Source organism: Diaphorina citri, unplaced genomic scaffold (genome assembly GCF_000475195.1).
Source record: "Diaphorina citri unplaced genomic scaffold, Diaci psyllid genome assembly version 1.1 scaffold805, whole genome shotgun sequence".
Classification (NCBI taxonomy): domain Eukaryota; kingdom Metazoa; phylum Arthropoda; class Insecta; order Hemiptera; family Psyllidae; genus Diaphorina; species Diaphorina citri.
This window is the reverse complement of record NW_007378237.1, coordinates 15,777-35,420: the sequence shown is the minus strand read 5'-3', so window position 1 is coordinate 35,420 and position 19,644 is coordinate 15,777.

Sequence of the window (19,644 nt, the reverse complement as noted above, 5' to 3'; positions counted from 1 at the left end):
TACGTACACTTTTCGATAGTGTGTGGGTACTGGGTACCTTTACACTTTCCGATAGTGTGTGGCTACCTTTACACTGTGTCCCAATCCTAGTTGAGAGTCTGGGGTGCATTATGCATTTAGATAATTATTATTATTATTCTACGCGTCCATTAAAGCTTTATACGAATTATATGAGGATAAAATTCCATACCTCGGCTGGGATTGAACCCACGCCCTCCTGTTTACCAGGCGAGCGCCTTGACCACTACACAATAGCGTTTATTTATTCTGCTTGAATTGGGCTGAAAAGTCCCTTTATTCCAGCAGGACTACGACTGTGATCGTGGTGGAATTAATTTTATTGAGGACAAAATTGATCGGTCTGGTTATGACAAGCCTAGTGGGGAAAAAAGATACTGAAACCACATTCAACAGAACGTCCTGTTTCGGCCCTTTTTTTTGCCCTTAACCTTTTTTTACCCCTAAACCTGTGTTCTCACGAATGTTGAGGTTTACCAATTCGGGATTGAGACAATTTTTCCCTTATACTCATACTAATACCTAAACCTAGGCAATTCCTATACTTATTAAACGAGGAATTCCCTAAACCAAGATCAATCTCAGATTAAACTGAATCCCTAGATAATCCGCGATGATAAACATCGACCTGAAGTTTTAGAGTCCCTAATGGGGCTTCATACATAATCTTTTGAAGGTATTAACATTACGTGACTACTCTTTTCGAAGGACCTTTATAACTAAATCCCCTTTAGGGATGATTCTTTGAAAAGTAAGGAACTTTTAAAGTTGAGGAAAAACTAGTGAATAAAGGAAGTCTTAATACCATTACAAGTCCTCTTGAGACAACTATTCGTACCTTCTCCTGGATGTGGGACATGCCCACGTGAAAATGTGGGATAAGTAAGATGTGTTCGCTCGCTTATGGGTGGCCTTATAGATTCCCTTGTTCCAAGTCCATAAAGAACCAAGAAAAAGGAACAAAATCGATTTCAAGAAAATTTCCGTCCCGAGCGGAATTCGAAAGTCAGTATAAAAGGTACAAAATGTCAGTAAAGGGACAAAATATCAGTATAAAGAGGGTAAAATATAAAAGGGAAAAATATCAGTATAAAGGTAGGTGGTACCAGAGACCAAGGGAAGACACGATACTTTTTTCAGAAGAAAAGGTTATTTCAGGGCTGAGAGCAGGAACTCTATTGTTTATGAAGCACTTCTTTCAAATCGCCTCCGTCTGTCTTAATTGACATTTCTGAATATGGGAAAGAATTCAAGGGAAAAAGAAAAGAAGAGGAGGAGGAGAGGAGAAAAATAGAAGTAGGTGGAGGAGAAGGAAGTAAAATAAGGTGGAGGTGAAGAAGAAGATTCAGGGCTGAGAGCAGGAACTCTATTGTTTATGAAGCACTTCTTTCAAATCGCCTCCGTCTGTCTTAATTGACATTTCTGAATATGGCAAAGAATTCAAGGGAAAAAGAAAAGAGGAAGAGGAGGAGAAGAGAAAAATAGAAGTAGGTGGAGGAGAAGGAAGTAAAATAAGGTGGAGGTGAAGAAGAAGAAAAGGGAAGAAATACCTATCAGAAATTTTCGAAGAGCATTTTTGCTCTCATACCTTTCCCCCTAAAGAAAGTGTGCTATGTATGGATGTAAAATAACTCTTGAAATTCACTGGGGAAAGTTGTAAGTTTCCTCTGTATTAAACTGTGTGGCTTTTGTAAGTTTTTATCAACAGGCCCGGCCTTATAATCGGGGGAAGGATTTCAGTAGTGACTTTTCACCCTAGGGGACCGAAGCCCCTTTTAGATTTCTCCGAATTTGGGACTCATTTCCTCTGGGAACACCATCGCCTCCGGGCATTGGAGCCCCTGCCCAAACCCACAATCATATCGGTACATAAATTCGAATTAACTTAAAGAGGCTTTAATGACTGCCAGTTTTGGGAAGCCCGAAAAGGAAGAACTTTCTGAAGATAATCCTGAATAACTAATGTCGGTCCCGCAATTCGGTGAAACTTTTGAGTGGAATAGCTATAGTTTTTGTGAAGCTCGACTACTTTTTGTGAAGCATTGTCTGGGAAAGTTTTGATTAAACTTTCGTTCCCAGCACCTACGCGGGGTCTGTGAGGAAATCCCTCAATATCGTCCTATTTTGATAAAAAAAAACTGCCTTGGCGGTCAAGGCGCGAGGCGCTCGCCTGGTAAACAGGAGTGCGCGGATTCTGTCGCAGCCGAGGCATGGAATTTATCCTGATTTCTTTGAGAATTTGACCACATTTGAAGCTCTAGGTCTGTCAGACGGTCTGAACGTGAGTGGCCGGCAATCCGGCAAAGGTTTAGGTGGTAGGAACGCCTCCGGCAATCCGGCAAAGGTTTAGGTGGTAGGAACGCCTCCGGCCGTTATCTCAGTGGTTACCCTCCACTTCAGCTCAAGAGTCTATTTTTAATGGATGTAGAAACTAGAAGGTTCAGCATTATCCTCCATCAGAACGATATGAGTAGCCAAAAGGCTTTGTCTTGTCCTTTGGATGCCTTGTTTTGTCAGTAGTAAGTTTGGGGTACAAATCACAAGATTCTTCATCTTGATAAATAAGAAGTTGAACGATATAAAGAAAACTAAGTGGAAGAAAGGAGGAAGAGGAGAAGAAGATAAACAGGCAGAAATTGGAAGAGGAGGAAGGGGAATTGGAGGATGACTGGATGGGGAGAAGAAAGTGAAAGATGAAGAGAACGGGGAGGAGAAGAGGTATGAGGAGAAAGTAGATGATGTGGAAAAGGGAAAAGGAGAGATAAGAGATAAACTTAAAGTTACGGAGGGAGATAAAAACAAAGTGGAGGGAAGAATGGAGGCGATTGAGAAGAAACGAAGAGACAACAAAAAGATAACAAGCCCAAGAGACGAACAACAAGAGAGACAATAATATAGAGATAAGAAAACGGCACTCATGAGTCAACAACAAAGAGGGAAAAGAGAATGAAAGAGTGAGTGATAGAGGGAACTAAAGAGAATGGAAGATTGAGTGATAAAGTAAAGAGAATGAAAGAGTGAGTGACAGAGAAAAGGAGTGATAGGGCGATAGAAGATGTTGAGAACATGTATATCTAAATGAAAAGTAGGTAAAAATGTGAAAAGACAAATGAAATATGTGCCTATTATGCCTGTGCCATGTACCTCTGCCTACTACCAACCTAGCACCCAAAGAAAATAGCAGATCCCCTACTTACATATTTGTAAATTAAAATCGTATTTTCGCCCTTCCAGAACAATTGGACAGCTTTAAGCCGAAAAGAACCATCCATAAGGCAATTCCCGTTATGGGCGGTTCTTTTCAGCTTAATGCTGTCCAATTACCAATTATTCAGACAATTTATTATGTAGGTGAAGAACAAGCCAGTAATTTGAACACGTCACTGAAAAATGGTAACATTTACGGCCCTGATGGGTTCGCCATTTTTAATATTCCCCAGCGAGGTAGGTAAAATAGAGATACTAAAACCTACCTACCACTGAAATTTTAAGCATTTCTATTGAGATCAGCGTGTTTCGAACTTCCTTTATCAGCGAAGAAAAAAAAAAGTGGTTGAGCCCCATTGGACAGCTTTAAGCCGAAAAGAACCATCCATAAGGCAATTCCCCTTATGGATGGTTCTTTTCAGCTTAATACTGTCCAATTATTCAGACAATTTAGGTATTATGTAGGTGAATAAGAACAAGCCAGTAATTTGAACACGTCACTGAAAAATGGTAACATTTACGGCCCTGGTGGGTTCGCCATTTTTAATATTCCCCAGCGAGGTAGGGAAAGTAGACATAGTAAAGCCTACCTACCAACCTATCTAAGACTTACCTTCCTACCTAGTACCTACCCCACCTGTCTACATATCTACCCACTTGTCTATAAATATAACGTTTACTCGAGTACCTGGAGTATTCTAGAGGGCTTTACAATGTCATACACGTCTTGCATTTATTATAACAAACTTGCTCGGTTAAGATAGTTTTAATAGGTTAAGAGCATTTTATGTTCCATATAGCGGAGGAGGAAGAGGTAGGCAGACGAAACGGTGCAGTTTACTGTGTTTACAGCATACTACAGATTTCTCAAGAGGCACATTTTTCACGTTTTTTTGTCATTAAATATACCTAGGAATAATAGCGTTTATTTATTCTGCTTGAATTGGGCTGAAACCTGAAAAGTCCCTTAATTCCAGCAGGACTACGATTATGATCGTGATGGAATTCTAAAATTTTATTGAGGACAAAATTGATTGAACTCACGCCCAGGGCCATATATAGGATTTTATCGGGGGGGTAAGAGCCCAAACAGTGCTGCACTCCTGGGAGGGATGCTCCAAGTTTTCGGAGCCTGGCCTGCAGGAAAGGAGAAAAATAATGAACTTGAATAAACCTTGGCTAATTCAAACCATTTTCATGGCCATTGGCCAAGCCTAGGCCAATAGTGAAGAACAAGATTTTAAAAAATTCATTGGTTTTCCTACCCAGCATGTCAATATTGACCCTCATTTGGTCAAATTTGCTCGACGCGACGTGTTTTTTGAATACTTGGACTTTTTCAAGCGCACATAATTGTGTAGGTAGATACTTGTTTGTATTCTCGCTTGATAAATAGTATTGAATTGAATTATTTCGAGAGAGAGAGAGAGAGAGAAAGAGAGGGAGGGAGAGAGAGACAGACAGAGGGAATGAATGGTGGAACGCTATAGCTGTAGGTCATTTCAAAGGCGAAAAGATCGGGGTGAAAATTAATTAAAATTAAACCAACATAGAGCTTGTATTAAAGAATTCAGCGCTGAGGGCTCTGCTGAAAAACACGGGGAACTAGGAAAACCATTTCCGGGCATTCAGGTGACCTATCTACCTCAAATGTAAGTCAGAGCATCCACATGTTGTGTGACCTTTCAAATAAACTGAAGCTGAAATTCATGTATTTTTGATAAACTCGCTTCCCCATAAAATAGGTATAAACCCACCATTTTAGCATTGTCGAATTTGTAGGTACCTTACGTACATAGGTAGGTACTTTACCTCCATAGGGTAGGTAGGTACCTAGAAACAGTAAACAATATTGTAGGTATAACCCCGTTTATGCTCATGCACGTTCTGATTTACTAGCGAAAAATAGATAAATAATGTCTAATAACGATGTTTTTTTGCATGAAAGTCGTCCGTATTTTTTGTAACTGGAACGAAATTCAGTACTGTTTTTTGCATGACATGACTGCAACAAATAGACGGGTAGACTACAAGCCAGACGTTTTTTTATGAGCGCTGCAAATTGGCTGGATTATTTTGGGAACGTAAAGGCGTGGGATTTGGGGACGTCTCAGGTTCGAAATTAGGGAGGCTTAGTTCCAAACAGGGTAACAGGAACCAGGAACGAGTGTCAGTCTGTTTGAGTGTTCCGTAAACTCTGGAAAGGTTGATCCAGTTTTGTTGAACTTTGTTTCTTTGTAGATAATGTTACGGGATAAGCCCGGAGAGCAGATAAACCCAGAATTTCCTGGTGAACCCTAGGATATCCCTGTACTATTACCAGGAAATTGTATAGATGAGAAGCATATTCTCTCTTCTCTATTATAGATCTTACCGGAAATCCTAGGTTTACCCGTTATCCGCTCAGCCCCGTGTAACAGATACAACAATATTTTAATCAAACTTTGTGGGTACTTCACATAAGGCAAATTTCCTGCTTTCTTTTTGATCTCCTAGGAGCCCTTTTTCTATTAGGTACAGTAAGTTTTATCCAACTACTTGTGATTTACATATTAGTGACACGACTTTAATTGAAATGGTGGTAATTTTCGACAGTAAACAACGAGATGTAAATCTGTTTACAGGAAACACTTTCCATCAACATGAAATCACAATGAGATTATATACCGGTTTGAAATTGAATAAAACCCACGTAATTTTATTACGACAATGACGCATGATGGTAATTAAGAGGGAAAATGTCTCCCATCTCACTCTCTCTGAATACGAGATTAAAATTGGATTATAATTATTATGAACGAGGGATTATTTATTGCCTATTTACACATTTCCCCACCGCCTAATTAGGTACTACATTGTCAGTTGGCTGAAGAGTTTGAGTTTGTCACTGGAAAATCAAGGTTTCAATGATCGAATCTCAGGAGCGATGTAGAAAACGACATCGACAATAGATTAAGAAGGCCATTTTTACTTTCTATTATTTGTGGAGAGAGAGAGAGATCAAACATAATTTTTACTTTCTATTTTTTGCTTGGTTGGGTAGATCAATTGAGTAAACACAGTCAAACTTGTCTGATTGGGAATCCAAGGGACTGGATATTTTTCCCCGTTTATCCAGGTTTCCCATTTAGACAGGTCCCACTTAGACAGGTTTGACTGTATTGATGTCTAAATCTACGTTTCCATTTAGGCGACTTTTGCAGCCTGGCGTGCCGCGCGGCAAATGTAGCCCAAGTGGGAACGTAGCTTAACGCATGACGCGACAGTCCTCAAAACAGACAGCAAAATAGGTCAGACTGTGAACAAATCAAATAACCAACAGCAAAACCATCCATTATATTTGAATGAGTATTGACTCGTCTACCTACTCGTAAAATTGTTCGATAAACATTTTGTGTTTATTTTGGTAATGGGGGAAAATGATGTTAAATAAAATAATGATTATGATTTATGACGGAGGGTATTTACATAAGTATTTGTTATAAATTTGTGTGATGAATTTGAAATTTTCAAGTATTTCACTACCTATACCGTTACCGTTTTTGTACGTACAGACGTACACACATACCTAGGTATTATGGATTTTTATAGAACCTGAAACAAATGTTATTTTAATTTTTATGAAAATCGGACTTGATAATTTCATAAATAGGATCCCTACGAAACCCTCGAAGGTCCAATCGGTCCCATAATTTAACGAGAAAATTTTCTTCATGTGTTGATCATATTTGCCAAATTTCAGCAAAATTGGACAAAGCTGTCAGAAGTTATGCTGATGCAATTAAAGAGACAAACTACAGTGATTTTTCCATCTTCCACTTTTCGCCGAGGACGTCGAGTTAAAACTTAGACCTCTGTTCGTTCAAAAATTTGAAGCAACTTTGTACTTTCTATTATATTAAAAAGCATCAGCCACATTGGTGTATTCTTTTGAATGTTCCGAAAAAAGTTCAAGACACAACTTCTGGGGCTGACGTGTGTGCTGAGGTCTGAGGGCGGTAAAAGTTAACTTTGGAAGTTTTTGTCAGAAGAATCGATATGGAAAATGGAAAAGAAAATAGACTGCACGGTGCACGCACTGGGGAAATGCTGACGGGGAGGGGGCGGCTGAAGATAAGGTGGGTTTTTTTATTGAGCTTTGAAAGTGAAGCGGAAAATTCCGTCTTTGAAAATTGGGACCTAAACTAACTGTCTATCTAGGAGAAAATTTGATTGAATTTTTTATTGAGCTTTGAAATCGGTACGAAAAATTTTGGCTTTGAAAATTCAAACCGAAAACATATCTATCTACCTATCTACTAGTAGGAAAATTCACATCGCATTATGAGACATGAGCCTAATGAGATAATGTAGTAGGAAAACAGATGGTAGTTTGTAAGGAAATAGAGCCAACGTGCTATGTATGGATGTTGGATACTGATTGGTGGAGATGTCAAGTTAACTTTTTTCAAGTGGATGTGTCATTTTACACTTAAGGATATAATAAGACTGCTGGGGTAAAGGGATCGACTTTTCAGTCCTATGCGCACAGGCTAAATACGTATATTCTATTCTATTTTAAAGGTCAAAACTAACGAAAATGATTGAGATCGGGTTTAAGATAACAGAAAAGTTCAGAATTACCTCCTGAAAGGTTTTTCAATGTGTGCGGCTACCTTAATTAATACTTTTTCCCAATCCTAGGCGAGAGTCTGGGTATAATTACAAAATGATAACTCAGACTCCAGAGCTGTTGTAAAACATAGAACCTAATTTAGCCGAGGAAATCTCATTTTCTTCTTTCTCTTCTTCTTTTATAATTACAAAATGATAACTCAGACTCCAGAGCTGTTGTAAAACATAGAACCTAATTTAGCCGAGGAAATCTCATTTTCTTCTTTCTGTTCTTTTTCTTCTTCTTGTTCTTCGTCATCCGTTTATTCTTTCCTTTCGCCTTCTGTTCATCTCCCCTTTATACTCCTCTCCCTCTTTCTCGTTTCTTTCCGTTGATTCATTGTCTCCTCTCCCTCCCCTCTTTTTCTTTCTTCTTCTCGCGCGTCCTCTCTCTCCATTCTTGGGGAAGGAGAAGGAAAGGTGGAGGGGAAGGAGAAGGAAAGGTGGAGGGGAAGGAGAAGGAAAGGTGGAGGGGAAGGAGAAGGAAAGGGAAGAAATACCTATCAGAAATTTTCGAAGAGCATTTTTGCTCTCATACCTTTCCCCCTAAAGAAAGTTCTCTTCATTGTAGTGTAAAATAACTCTTGAAATTCGCTGGGGAAAGTTGTAAGTTTCCTCTGTATTAAACTGTGTGGCTTTTGTAAGTTTTTATCAACAGGCCCGACATTACACCCTGATCGGGGGGAAGGATTTCAATGGTGACTTTTCACCCTAGGGGACCGAAGCCCCTCTTAGATTTCTCCGAATTTGGGATTCATTTCCTCTGGGAACATAAATTCGCTGGGGAAAGTTGTAAGTTTCCTCTGTATTAAACTGTGTGGCTTTTGTAAGTTTTTATCAACAGGCCCGACATTACACCCTAATCGGGGGGGGAAGGATTTCAATGGTGAATTTTCACCCTGGGGGACCGAAGCCCCGTTTATTTCTCCGCATTGGGGACTCATTTCCTCTGGGAACACCATCGCCTCCGGGCATTGGAGCCCCTGCCCAATCCCGCAATCATATCCGTACATAAATTCGAATTAACTTAAAGAGGCTTTAATGCCAGTTTTGGGAAGCCCGAAAAGGAAGAACCATCTGAAGATAATCCTGAATAACTAATGTCGGTCCCGCAATTCGGTGAAACTTTTGAGTGGAATAGCTAGTTTTTGTGAAGCTCGACTACTTTTTGTGAAGCAGTGTCTGGGAAAGTTTTGATTAAACTTTCGTTCCCAGCACCTACGCGTGGTCTGTGAGGAAATCCCTCAATCTTGTCCTATTTTGATAAAAAAAAAAACTGCCTTGGCGGTCAAGGCGCGAGGCGCTCGCCTGGTAAACAGGAGTGCGCAGATTCTGTCGCAGCCGAGGCATGGAATTTATCCTGATTTCTTTGAGAATTTGACCACATTTGAAGCTCTAGGTCTGTCAGACGGTCTGAGTGGTACTGGGTACCTTTACACTTTCCGATAGTGTGTGGCTACCTTTACACTTTGTCCCAATCCTAGGTGAGAGTCTGGAGTGCATTATGCGTTTAGATAATTAATATCATTATTATTCTACGCGTCCATTTATACGTATACACTTTCCGATAGTGTGTGGGTACTGGGTACCTTTACACTTTTCGATAGTGTGTGGCTACCTTTACACTTTGTCCCAATCCTAGGTGAGAGTCTGGGGTGCATTATGCATTTAGGGTTTAGGTGGTAGGAACGCCTCCGGCGTTATCTCAGTGGTTACCCTCCACTTCAGCTCAAGAGTCTATTTTTATTGGATGTAGAAACTAGAAGGTTTAGCATTATCCTCCATCAGAACGATATGAGTAGCCAAAAAGCTTTGTCTTGTCCTTGGATGCCTTGTTTTGTCAGTAGTTAGTTGGGGAACAAATCCCAAGATTCTTCATCTTGATAAATAAGAAGTTGAACGATATAAAGAGAACTAAGTGGAAAAAAAAGAAAGTGGAGGAGGACGAGGAGAAGAAACGGGCAGAAATTGGAAGAGGAGGAAGGGGAATTGGAGGATGACTGGATGAGAAGAAGGTGAAAGATGAAGAGAACGGGGAGAAGAAGAGGTATGAGGAGAAAGTAGATGATGTGGAAAAGGGAAAAGGAGAGATAAGAGACAAACTTAAAGTTACGGGGGGAGATAAAAACAAAGTGGAGGGAAGAATGGAGGCGATTGAGAAGAAACGAAAAGAGACAACAAAAAGATAACAAGCCCAAGAGACGAACAACAAGAGAGACAATAATATAGAGATAAGAAAACGGCACTCATGAGTCAAGAACAACAAAGAGGGAAAAGAGAATGATGGAGTTGTGATAGAAGAGGGAACTAAAGAGAATGGAAGAATGAGTGATAAAGTAAAGAGAATGAAAGAGTGAGTGACAGAGAAAAGGAGTGATAGGGCGATAGAAGATGTTGAGAAAATCTAAATGGAGAAAATCTAAATCTTGTTGAGAAAATGTATATCTAAATGAAAAGTAGGTAAAAACGTGAAAAGGCAAATGAAATATGTGCCTATTGTGCCTGTGCCATATACCTCTGCCTACTACCAACCTAGCACCCAAATAAAATAGCAGATCCCCTACTTATTTGTAAATAGATCAGTTGCGCTTACTTGGGTGATGTTTCAAAGTCATAGAGCAGGAAAAATGAGGATCAACAGATTTTTTCTTTTTCTTCTACGACTTCTAGATACCGAGATAAATCGATTTAAAAAATACCGGTAAATTGTAAAGTTTGACGTCACGACATACGCTCCAGTAGCAATGACGTCATAATTCATGACTCCCACTTCGTTTGTTTGTGCGCAAGCGTTTCTGCGCATTTTTACGTGAAGTCTGACGTCACAACTCTTTGACTTTTTTCAATAGAACGGCTATTAAAAATTGAATTTTCGACCTTTTAAAGTTACTTTCTCGGAGTTTTGACCTCAGATTTGGATTTTTCACAACTTTTTACCCAGGAATTGACTTTTTATTAATAATTATTTCCCAATTGCAACTGCTCCATTAAAATCGTATTTTCCCCCTTCCAGCGGTCTGGTTATGACAAGCCTAGTGGGGAAAAAAGATACTGAAACCACATTCAACAGAACGTCCTGTTTCGGCCCTTTTTTTTGCCCTAACCTGTTTCTCACGAATGTTGAGGTGAGGTTTACCAATTCGGGATTGAGACAATTTTTCCCTTATACTCATACTAATACCTAAACCTAGGTAATTCCTATACTTATTAAACGAGGAATACCAAGATCAATCTCAGATTAAACTGAATCCCTAGATAATCCGCGATGATAAACATCGACCTGAAGTTTTAGAGTCCCTAATGGGGCTTCATACATAATCTTTTGAAGGTATTAACATTAGGTGACTACTCTTTTCGAAGTACCTTTTTAGCTAAATCCCCTTTAGGGATGATTCTTTGAAAAGTAAGGAACTTTTAAAGTTGAGGAAAAACTAGTGAATAAAGGAATTACTAAGAGTCTTAAGACCATTACAAGTCCTCTTGAGACAACCATTCGTACCTTCTCATGGATGTGGGACATCCCACTTGAAAATGTGTGATAAGCAAGATGTGTTCGCTCGCTTATGGGTGGCCTTATAGATTCCCTTGTTCCAAGTCCATAAAGAACCAAGAAAAAGGAACAAAATTTTTTTTTTTTTTTTTTTTTTTTAGGTTATCTTAAAATAAGGATCGTTGCCCGTAGGAGATGAGCTCGAGGTACCTTTCCCAGAAAAGATGGAGGTACCTTTCCCAGAAAAGATGGAGGGACCTTTCCCAGAAAAGATGGAGGGACCTTTCCCAGAAAAGATGGAGGGACCTTTCCCAGAAAAGAGCTGTTTTTATTAGGTTGGTAATATTGAACATCCCTATAAGAGTTCTCTTGACTTGAAGCCTTAAGGATAGTTTTCTCGACTGATACCATTCCTTCAAAAATGGAAAGGTACCTAGCTGACCACAATCATATCGGTACATAAATTCGAATTAACTTAAAGAGGCTTTAATGACTGCCAGTTTTGGGAAGCCCGAAAAGGAAGAACTTTTGGTTGCGAAGATAATCCTGAATAACTAATGTCGTTCCCGCAATTCGGTGAAACTTTTGAGTGGAATAGCTAGTTTTTGTGAAGCTCAACTACTTTTTGTGAAGCATTGTCTGGGAAAGTTTTGATTAAACTTTCGTTCCCAACATTACGCGAGGTCTGTGAGGAAATCCCTCAATCTCGTCCTATTTTGATAAAAAAAAAAACTGCCTTGGCGGTCAAGGCGCGAGGCGCTCGCCTGGTAAACAGGAGTGCGCGGATTCTATCGCAGGCGAGGCATGGAATTTATCCTGATTTCTTTGAGAATTTGACCACATTTGAAGCTCTAGGCCTGTCAGACGGTCTGAGCTATTATGATTTATGACGGAGGGTATTTACATAAGTATTTGTTATAAATTTGTGTGATGAATTTGAAATTTTCAAGTATTTCACTACCTATACCGTTACCGTTTTTGTACGTACAGACGTACACACATACCTAGGTATTATGGATTTTTATAGAACCTGAAACAAATGTTATTTTAATTTTTATGAAAATCGGACTTGATAATTTCATAAATAGGACCCCTACGAAACCCTCGAAGGTCCAATCGGTCCCATAATTTAACGAGAAAATTTTCTTCATGTGTTGATCATATTTGCCAAATTTCAGCAAAATTGGACAAATGCTGATGCAAATAAAGAGACAAACTACAGTGATTTTTCCATCTTCCACTTTTCGCCGAGGACGTCGAGTTCAAACTTAGACCTCTGTTCGTTCGGTTTAGGTGGTAGGAACGCCTCCGGCGTTATCTCAGTGGTTACCCTCCACTTCAGCTCAAGAGTCTATTTTTATTGGATGTAGAAACCAGAGAGTTTAGCATTATCCTCCATCAGAACGATATGAGTAGCCAAAAAGTTTTGTCTTGTCCTTGGATGCCTTGTTTTGTCAGTAGTTAGTTTGGGGTACAAATCACAATATTCTTCATCTTGATAAATAAGAAGTTGAACGATATAAAGAAAACTATGTGGAAAAAAAGAAAGTGGAGGAGTTCGAGGAGAACAAGATAAACAGGCAGAATTTGGAAGAGGAGGAAGGGGAATTGGAGGATGACTGGATGAGGAGAAGAAGGTGAAAGATGAAGAGAACGGGGAGGAGAAGAGGTATGAGGAGAAAGTAGATGATGTGGAAAAGGGAAAAGGAGAGATAAGAGATAAACTTAAAGTTACGGAGGGAGATAAAAACAAAGTGGAGGGAAGAATGGAGGCGATTGAGAAGAAACGAAGAGACAACAAAAAGATAACAAGCCCAAGAGACGAACAACAAGAGAGACAATAATATAGAGATAAGAAAACGGCACTCATGAGTCAAGAACAACAAAGAGGGAAAAGAGAATGGAGGAGTGAGTGATAGAGGGAGAGAGAACTAAAGAGAATGGAAGAATGAGTGATAAAGTAAAGAGAATGAAAGAGTGAGTGACAGAGAAAAGGAGTGATAGGGCGATAGAAGATGTTGAGAAAATCTAAATGGAGAAAGTCTAAATCTTGTTGAGAAAATGTATATCTAAATGAAAAGTAGGTAAAAATGTGAAAAGGCAAATGAAATACATATGTGCCTATTGTGCCAGTGCCATGTACCTCTGCGCTCTGCCTACTACCAACCTAGCACCCAAAGAAAATAGCAGATCCCCTACTTATATGTAAATTAAAATCGTATTTTCCCCCTTCCAGAACAATTGGACAGCTTTAAGCCGAAAAGAACCATCCATGAGGCAATTCCCCATATGGGCGGTTCTTTTCAGCTTAATGCTGTCCAATTATTCAGACAATTTATTATGTAGGTAGGTGAAGAACAAGCCAGTAATTTGAACACGTCACTGAAAAATGGTAACATTTACGGCCCTGATGGGTTCGCCATTTTTAATATTCCCCAGCGAGGTAGGGAAAGTAGACATAGTAAAGCCTACCTACCAACCTATCTAAGACTTACCTTCCTACCTAGTACCTACCCCACCTGTCTACATATCTACCCACTTGTCTATAAATATAACGTTTACTCGAGTACCTGGAGTATTCTAGAGGGCTTTACAATGTCATACACGTCTTGCATTTATTATACAAACTTGCTCGGTTAAGATAGTTTTAATAGGTTAAGAGCATTTTATGTTCCATATAGCGGAGGAGGAAGAGGTAGGCAGACGAAACGGTGCAGTTTACTGTGTTTACAGCATACTACAGATTTCTCAAGAGGCACATTTTTCACGTTTTTTTGTCATTAAATATACCTAGGAATAATAGCGTTTATTTATTCTGCTTGAATTGGGCTGAAAAGTCCCTTTATTCCAGCAGGACTACGACTGTGATCGTGGTGGAATTAATTTTATTGAGGACAAAATTGATTGAACTCACGCCCAGGGACATATCTAGGATTTTATCGAGGGGGGGGTAAGAGCCCAAACAGTGCTGCACTCCTGGGAGGGATGCTCCAAGTTTTCGGAGCCTGGCCTGCAGGAAAGGAGAAAAATAATGAACTTGAATAAACCTTGGCTAATTCAAACCATTTTCATGGCCATTGGCCAAGCCTAGGCCAATAGTAAAGAACAAGATTTTAAAAATTCATTGGTTTTCCTACCCAGCATGTGAATATTGACCCTCATTTGGTTAAATTTGCTCGACGCGACGTGTTTTTCGAATACTTGGACTTTGTCAAGCGCACATAATTGTGTAGGTAGATACTTGTTTGTATTCTCGCTTGATAAATAGTATTGAATTGAATTGTTTCGAGAGAGAGAGAGAGAAAAAGAAAGAAAGAGAGAGAGCGAGAGAGAAAGAAAGAGAGAGAGAGAGACAGACAGACAGAAGGAATGAATGGTGGAACGCTATAGCTGTAGGTCATTTCAAAGGCGAAAAGATCGGGGTGAAAATTAATTAAAATTAAACCAACATAGAGCTTGTATTAAAGAATTCAGCGCTGAGGGCTCTGCTGAAAAACACGGAGAACTAGGAAAACCATTTCCGGGCATTTAGGTGACCTATCTACCTCAAATGTAAGTCAGAGCTCAGAGCATCCACATTTTGTGTGACCTTTCAAATAAACTGAAGCTGAAATTCATGTATTTTTGATAAACTCGCTTCCCCATAAACTATAAACCCACCATTTTAGCATTGTCGGATTTGTAGGTACCTTACCTCCATAGGGTAGGTACTTTACCTCCATAGGGTAGGTAGGTAGGTAGGTACCTAGAAACAGTAAACAATATTGTAGGTATAACCCCGTTTATGCTCATGCACGTTCTGATTTACTAGCGAAAAATAAATAAATAATGTCTAATAACGATATTTTTTTGCATGAAAGTCGTCCGTATTTTTTGTAACTGGAACGAAATTCTGTACTGTTTTTTGCATGACATGACTGTAACGAATAGATGGGTAGACTACAAGCCAGACGTTTTTTATGAGCGCTGCAAATTGGCTGGATTATTTTGGGAACGTAAGGGCGTGGGATTTGGGGACGTCTCAGGTTCGAAATTAGGGACGCTTAGTTCCAAACAGGATAACAGGAACCAGGAACGAGTGTCAGTCTGTTTGAGTGTTCCGTAAACTCTGGGAAAGGTTGATCCAGTTTTGTAATGTTACGGGATAAGCCCGGAGAGACGGTAAACCCAGGATTTCCCGGTAAGACCTAGGATATCCCTGTACTATTACCGGGAAATGTTAACAGAAGGGAGGCATATTCTCTCTTCTCTATTCTAGACCTTACTGGAAATCCTAGGTTTAGCTGCTATCCGCTCAGGCCCGTGTAACAGATACAACAATAATATTTTAATCAAACTTTGTTCCTTTGTGGGTACTTCACATAAGGCAAATTTCCTGCTTTCTTTTTGATCTCCTAGGAGCCCTTTTTCTCAGCAAGTGTTATATTACAGTAAGTTTTATCCAAGTACTTGTGATTTACAGGACTTTAATTCAGATGGTGGTAATTTTCGACAGTAAACAACGAGATGTAAATCTGTTTACAGGAAACACTTTCCATCAACATGAAATCACAATGAGATTATATACCGGTTTGAAATTGAATAAAACCCACGTAATTTTATTACGACAATGACGCATGATGGTAATTAAGAGGGAAAATGTCTCCCATCTCACTCTCTCTGAATACGAGATTAAAATTGGATTATGATTATTATGAACGAGGGATTATTTATTGCCTATTTACACATTTCCCCACCGCCTAATTAGGTACTACATTGTCAGTTGGCTGAAGAGTTTGAGTTTGTCATTGGAAAATCAAGGTTTCAATGATCTGATCTCAGGAGCGATGTAGAAAACGACATCGACAATAGATTAAGAAGGCCATTTTTACTTTCCTTATTATTTGTAGAGAGAGAGATCAAACATATTTCTTAAGATACCATGTTTGTTACTTACAATTACACGATGCGCATTTCGATCATTGGATCATCATCAGGTGGATATGTCACCACACAGTCAAACTTGTCTGATTGGGAATCCAAGGGACTGGATATTTTTCCCCGTTTATCCAGGTTTCCCATTTAGACAGGTCCCACTTAGACAGGTTTGACTGTATTGATGTCTAAATCTACGTTTCCATTTAGGCGACTTTTGCAGCCTGGCGTGCCGCGCGGCAAATGTAGCCCAAGTGGGAACGTAGCTTAACGCATGACGCGACAGTCCTCAAAACAGACAGCAAAATAGGTCAGACTGTGAACAAATCAAATAACCAACAGCAAAACCATCCATTATATTTGAATGAGTATTGACTCGTCTACCTACTCGTAAAATTGTTCGATAAACATTTTGTGTTTATTTTGGTAATGGGGGAAAATGATGTTAAATAAAATAATGATTATGATTTATGACGGAGGGTATTTACATAAGTATTTGTTATAAATTTGTGTGATGAATTTGAAATTTTCAAGTATTTCACTACCTATACCGTTACCGTTTTTGTACGTACAGACGTACACACATACCTAGGTATTATGGATTTTTATAGAACCTGAAACAAATGTTATTTTAATTTTTATGAAAATCGGACTTGATAATTTCATAAATAGGACCCCTACGAAACCCTCGAAGGTCCAATCGGTCCCATAATTTAACGAGAAAATTTTCTTCATGTGTTGATCATATTTGCCAAATTTCAGCAAAATTGGACAAATGCTGATGCAAATAAAGAGACAAACTACAGTGATTTTTCCATCTTCCACTTTTCGCCGAGGACGTCGAGTTCAAACTTAGACCTCTGTTCGTTCAAAATTTGAAGCAACTTTGTACTTTCTATTATATTAAAAAGCATCAGCCACATTGGTGTATTCTTTTGAATGTTCCGAAAAAAGTTCAAGACACAACTTCTGGGGCTGACGTGTGTGCTGAGGTCTGAGGGCGGTAAAAGTTAACTTTGGAAGTTTTTGTCAGAAGAATCGATATGGAAAATGGAAAAGAAAATAGACTGCACGGTGCACGCACTGGGGAAATGCTGACGGGGAGGGGGCGGCTGAAGATAAGGTGGTTTTTTTTATTGAGCTTTGAAAGTGAAGCGGAAACTTTCGTCTTTGAAAATTGGGACCTAAACTAACTGTCTATCTAGGAGAAAATTTGATTGAATTTTTTATTGAGCTTTGAAATTGGTACGAAAAATTTCGGCTTTGAAAATTCGGACCGAAAACAACTATCTATCTACCTATCTACTAGTAGGAAAATTCACATCGCATTATGAGACATGAACCTAATGAGATAATGTAGTAGGAAAACAGATGGTAGTTTGTAAGGAAATAGAGCCAACGTGCTATGTATGGACGTTGGCTACTGATTGGTGGAGATGTCAAGTTAACTTTTTCCAGTGGATGTGTCATTTCACACTTAAGGATATAATAAGACTGCTGGGGTAAAGGGATCGACTTTTCAGTCCTATTCGGACAGGCAAAACAGGTATATTCTATTATATTCTAAAGGTCAAAACTAACGAAAATATTGACAAACGTTGGTCCCTTTGGGACGAGAAATGCAAAGAAGAAGAGAACCTGTAAAGTCGGTATAAAGGTGAAAACTACAAATTTAGTTTTCCGTATACTGAGCCGCTCTACGGTCAATTTTCTGAAACTCATGGAGAATATTTCCTTGCATGTAATGTATGGGCATGAGTACATATTTTATATAAAATATGGGTCAAACTATTCCACCCCTCAGGGCCATAGGGGTTAACTTTGCCTTGGCGGAATGACGTCGAAGAGAGAAATGAGAATATGAGTAGGTAGCACATACTTATTTGAGTTGGTTTTCCTTTTCTTGTTTGACATGTACTGTGCATAACATAAACTAGTGATTCTGTGAACTGTAGACCTCACTCAGATTCTTTTGCCTAAGCTAAGACTTTAACAATAACGTCCTCTCATATCGACAATTGTTGTTTAACTTGGTACCTATTTGAATTTTGGACAAATTTAGAATTTAGAAAAATGTCCTGCTTTGAAAAAATGCCTTCTGGGTAATCCTACATATGAATGGGTAACCCTAAGTAATACATAATTATGTATTAAAACAGAAATAAAACTACGAGTATCTTTTATATTCTATTCTATTCTACTTCTTAGATAATTATCTCGTTAGTCGTTTCTCGTACACACAAATTTTGGTCCCATTTATCATTTTCTTGAATACCACTTCTTCTTTTCTATATCCAAGTGCTCTAGTATCTATTTATCAAGTACTTCAAGTAGGTACGTACCTAATTACCAAATAAAACTATCTTTTATATTCTATTCTATTCTACTTCTTAGATAATTATCTCGTTAGTCGTTTCTCGTACACACAAATTTTGGTCCAATTTATCATTTTCTTGAATACCACTTCTTCTTTTCTATATCCAAGTGCTCTAGTATCTATTTATCAAGTACCTACTTCAAGTAGGTACGTACCTAATTACTTATACATAGGTGTGCTTCAAGTAGGTAAGTACCTAGGAGGTACTCGCATAGTCTTATCTATTCTAATTTATCTTCTCACCTATTTATCAGCGTATTTCCTCCGCTCAGCATATTATATGAGAGCCATATCTCGTTCTTTATTGCTCCTCTGAGTTATTTATTTTCTAATTTGGGACTAGAACGCGTGAGAGAGATGATAAGAGAAAAAACAGAGAGAGAGAGAGAGAGAGAAAGAGAGAGAGGTGCAGTGGGTGGAATTAAAGCTAGAAGTTCTAAATTAAAAAAAAAACTCCTCTGAGTTATTTATTTTCTAATTTGGGACTAGAACGCGTGAGAGAGATGATAAGAGAAAAAACAGAGAGAGAGAGAGAGAGAGAGAGAGGTGCAGTGAGTGGAATTAAAGCTAGAAGTTCTAAATTAAAAAAAAAGAAGAGTGGAAAAATATGCATATAAAAAAGTTATAGGGTGGTGCAACTACAGAAAAATTGGAAACAAATTTAGTTCTGTACATAGTTAGCAGTGCTGTAGTAGTAGTCATGACTACAAGGTAGTTCGCAAAAAAGAGCTTTCATAAAGTAATTTTATTACTATCACAGAACCCAAAACTCAATAAATTATTGACTGATACGGTTCCGAAATAGGAAGTTTAAGGCTTTGGCCTTTTACTAAGTCTAGAAACCCTACAGACAGTTTGCAATACATACCAGATGTGATATTGACAACAAGCCCACCCTCTATACTCGGAATGGTAGAACGCCATAAGATTAGACTCTTCAGAGGTGTTTCCTTTGTATTCTGCCATTTTTTATCCTGACGCTCTT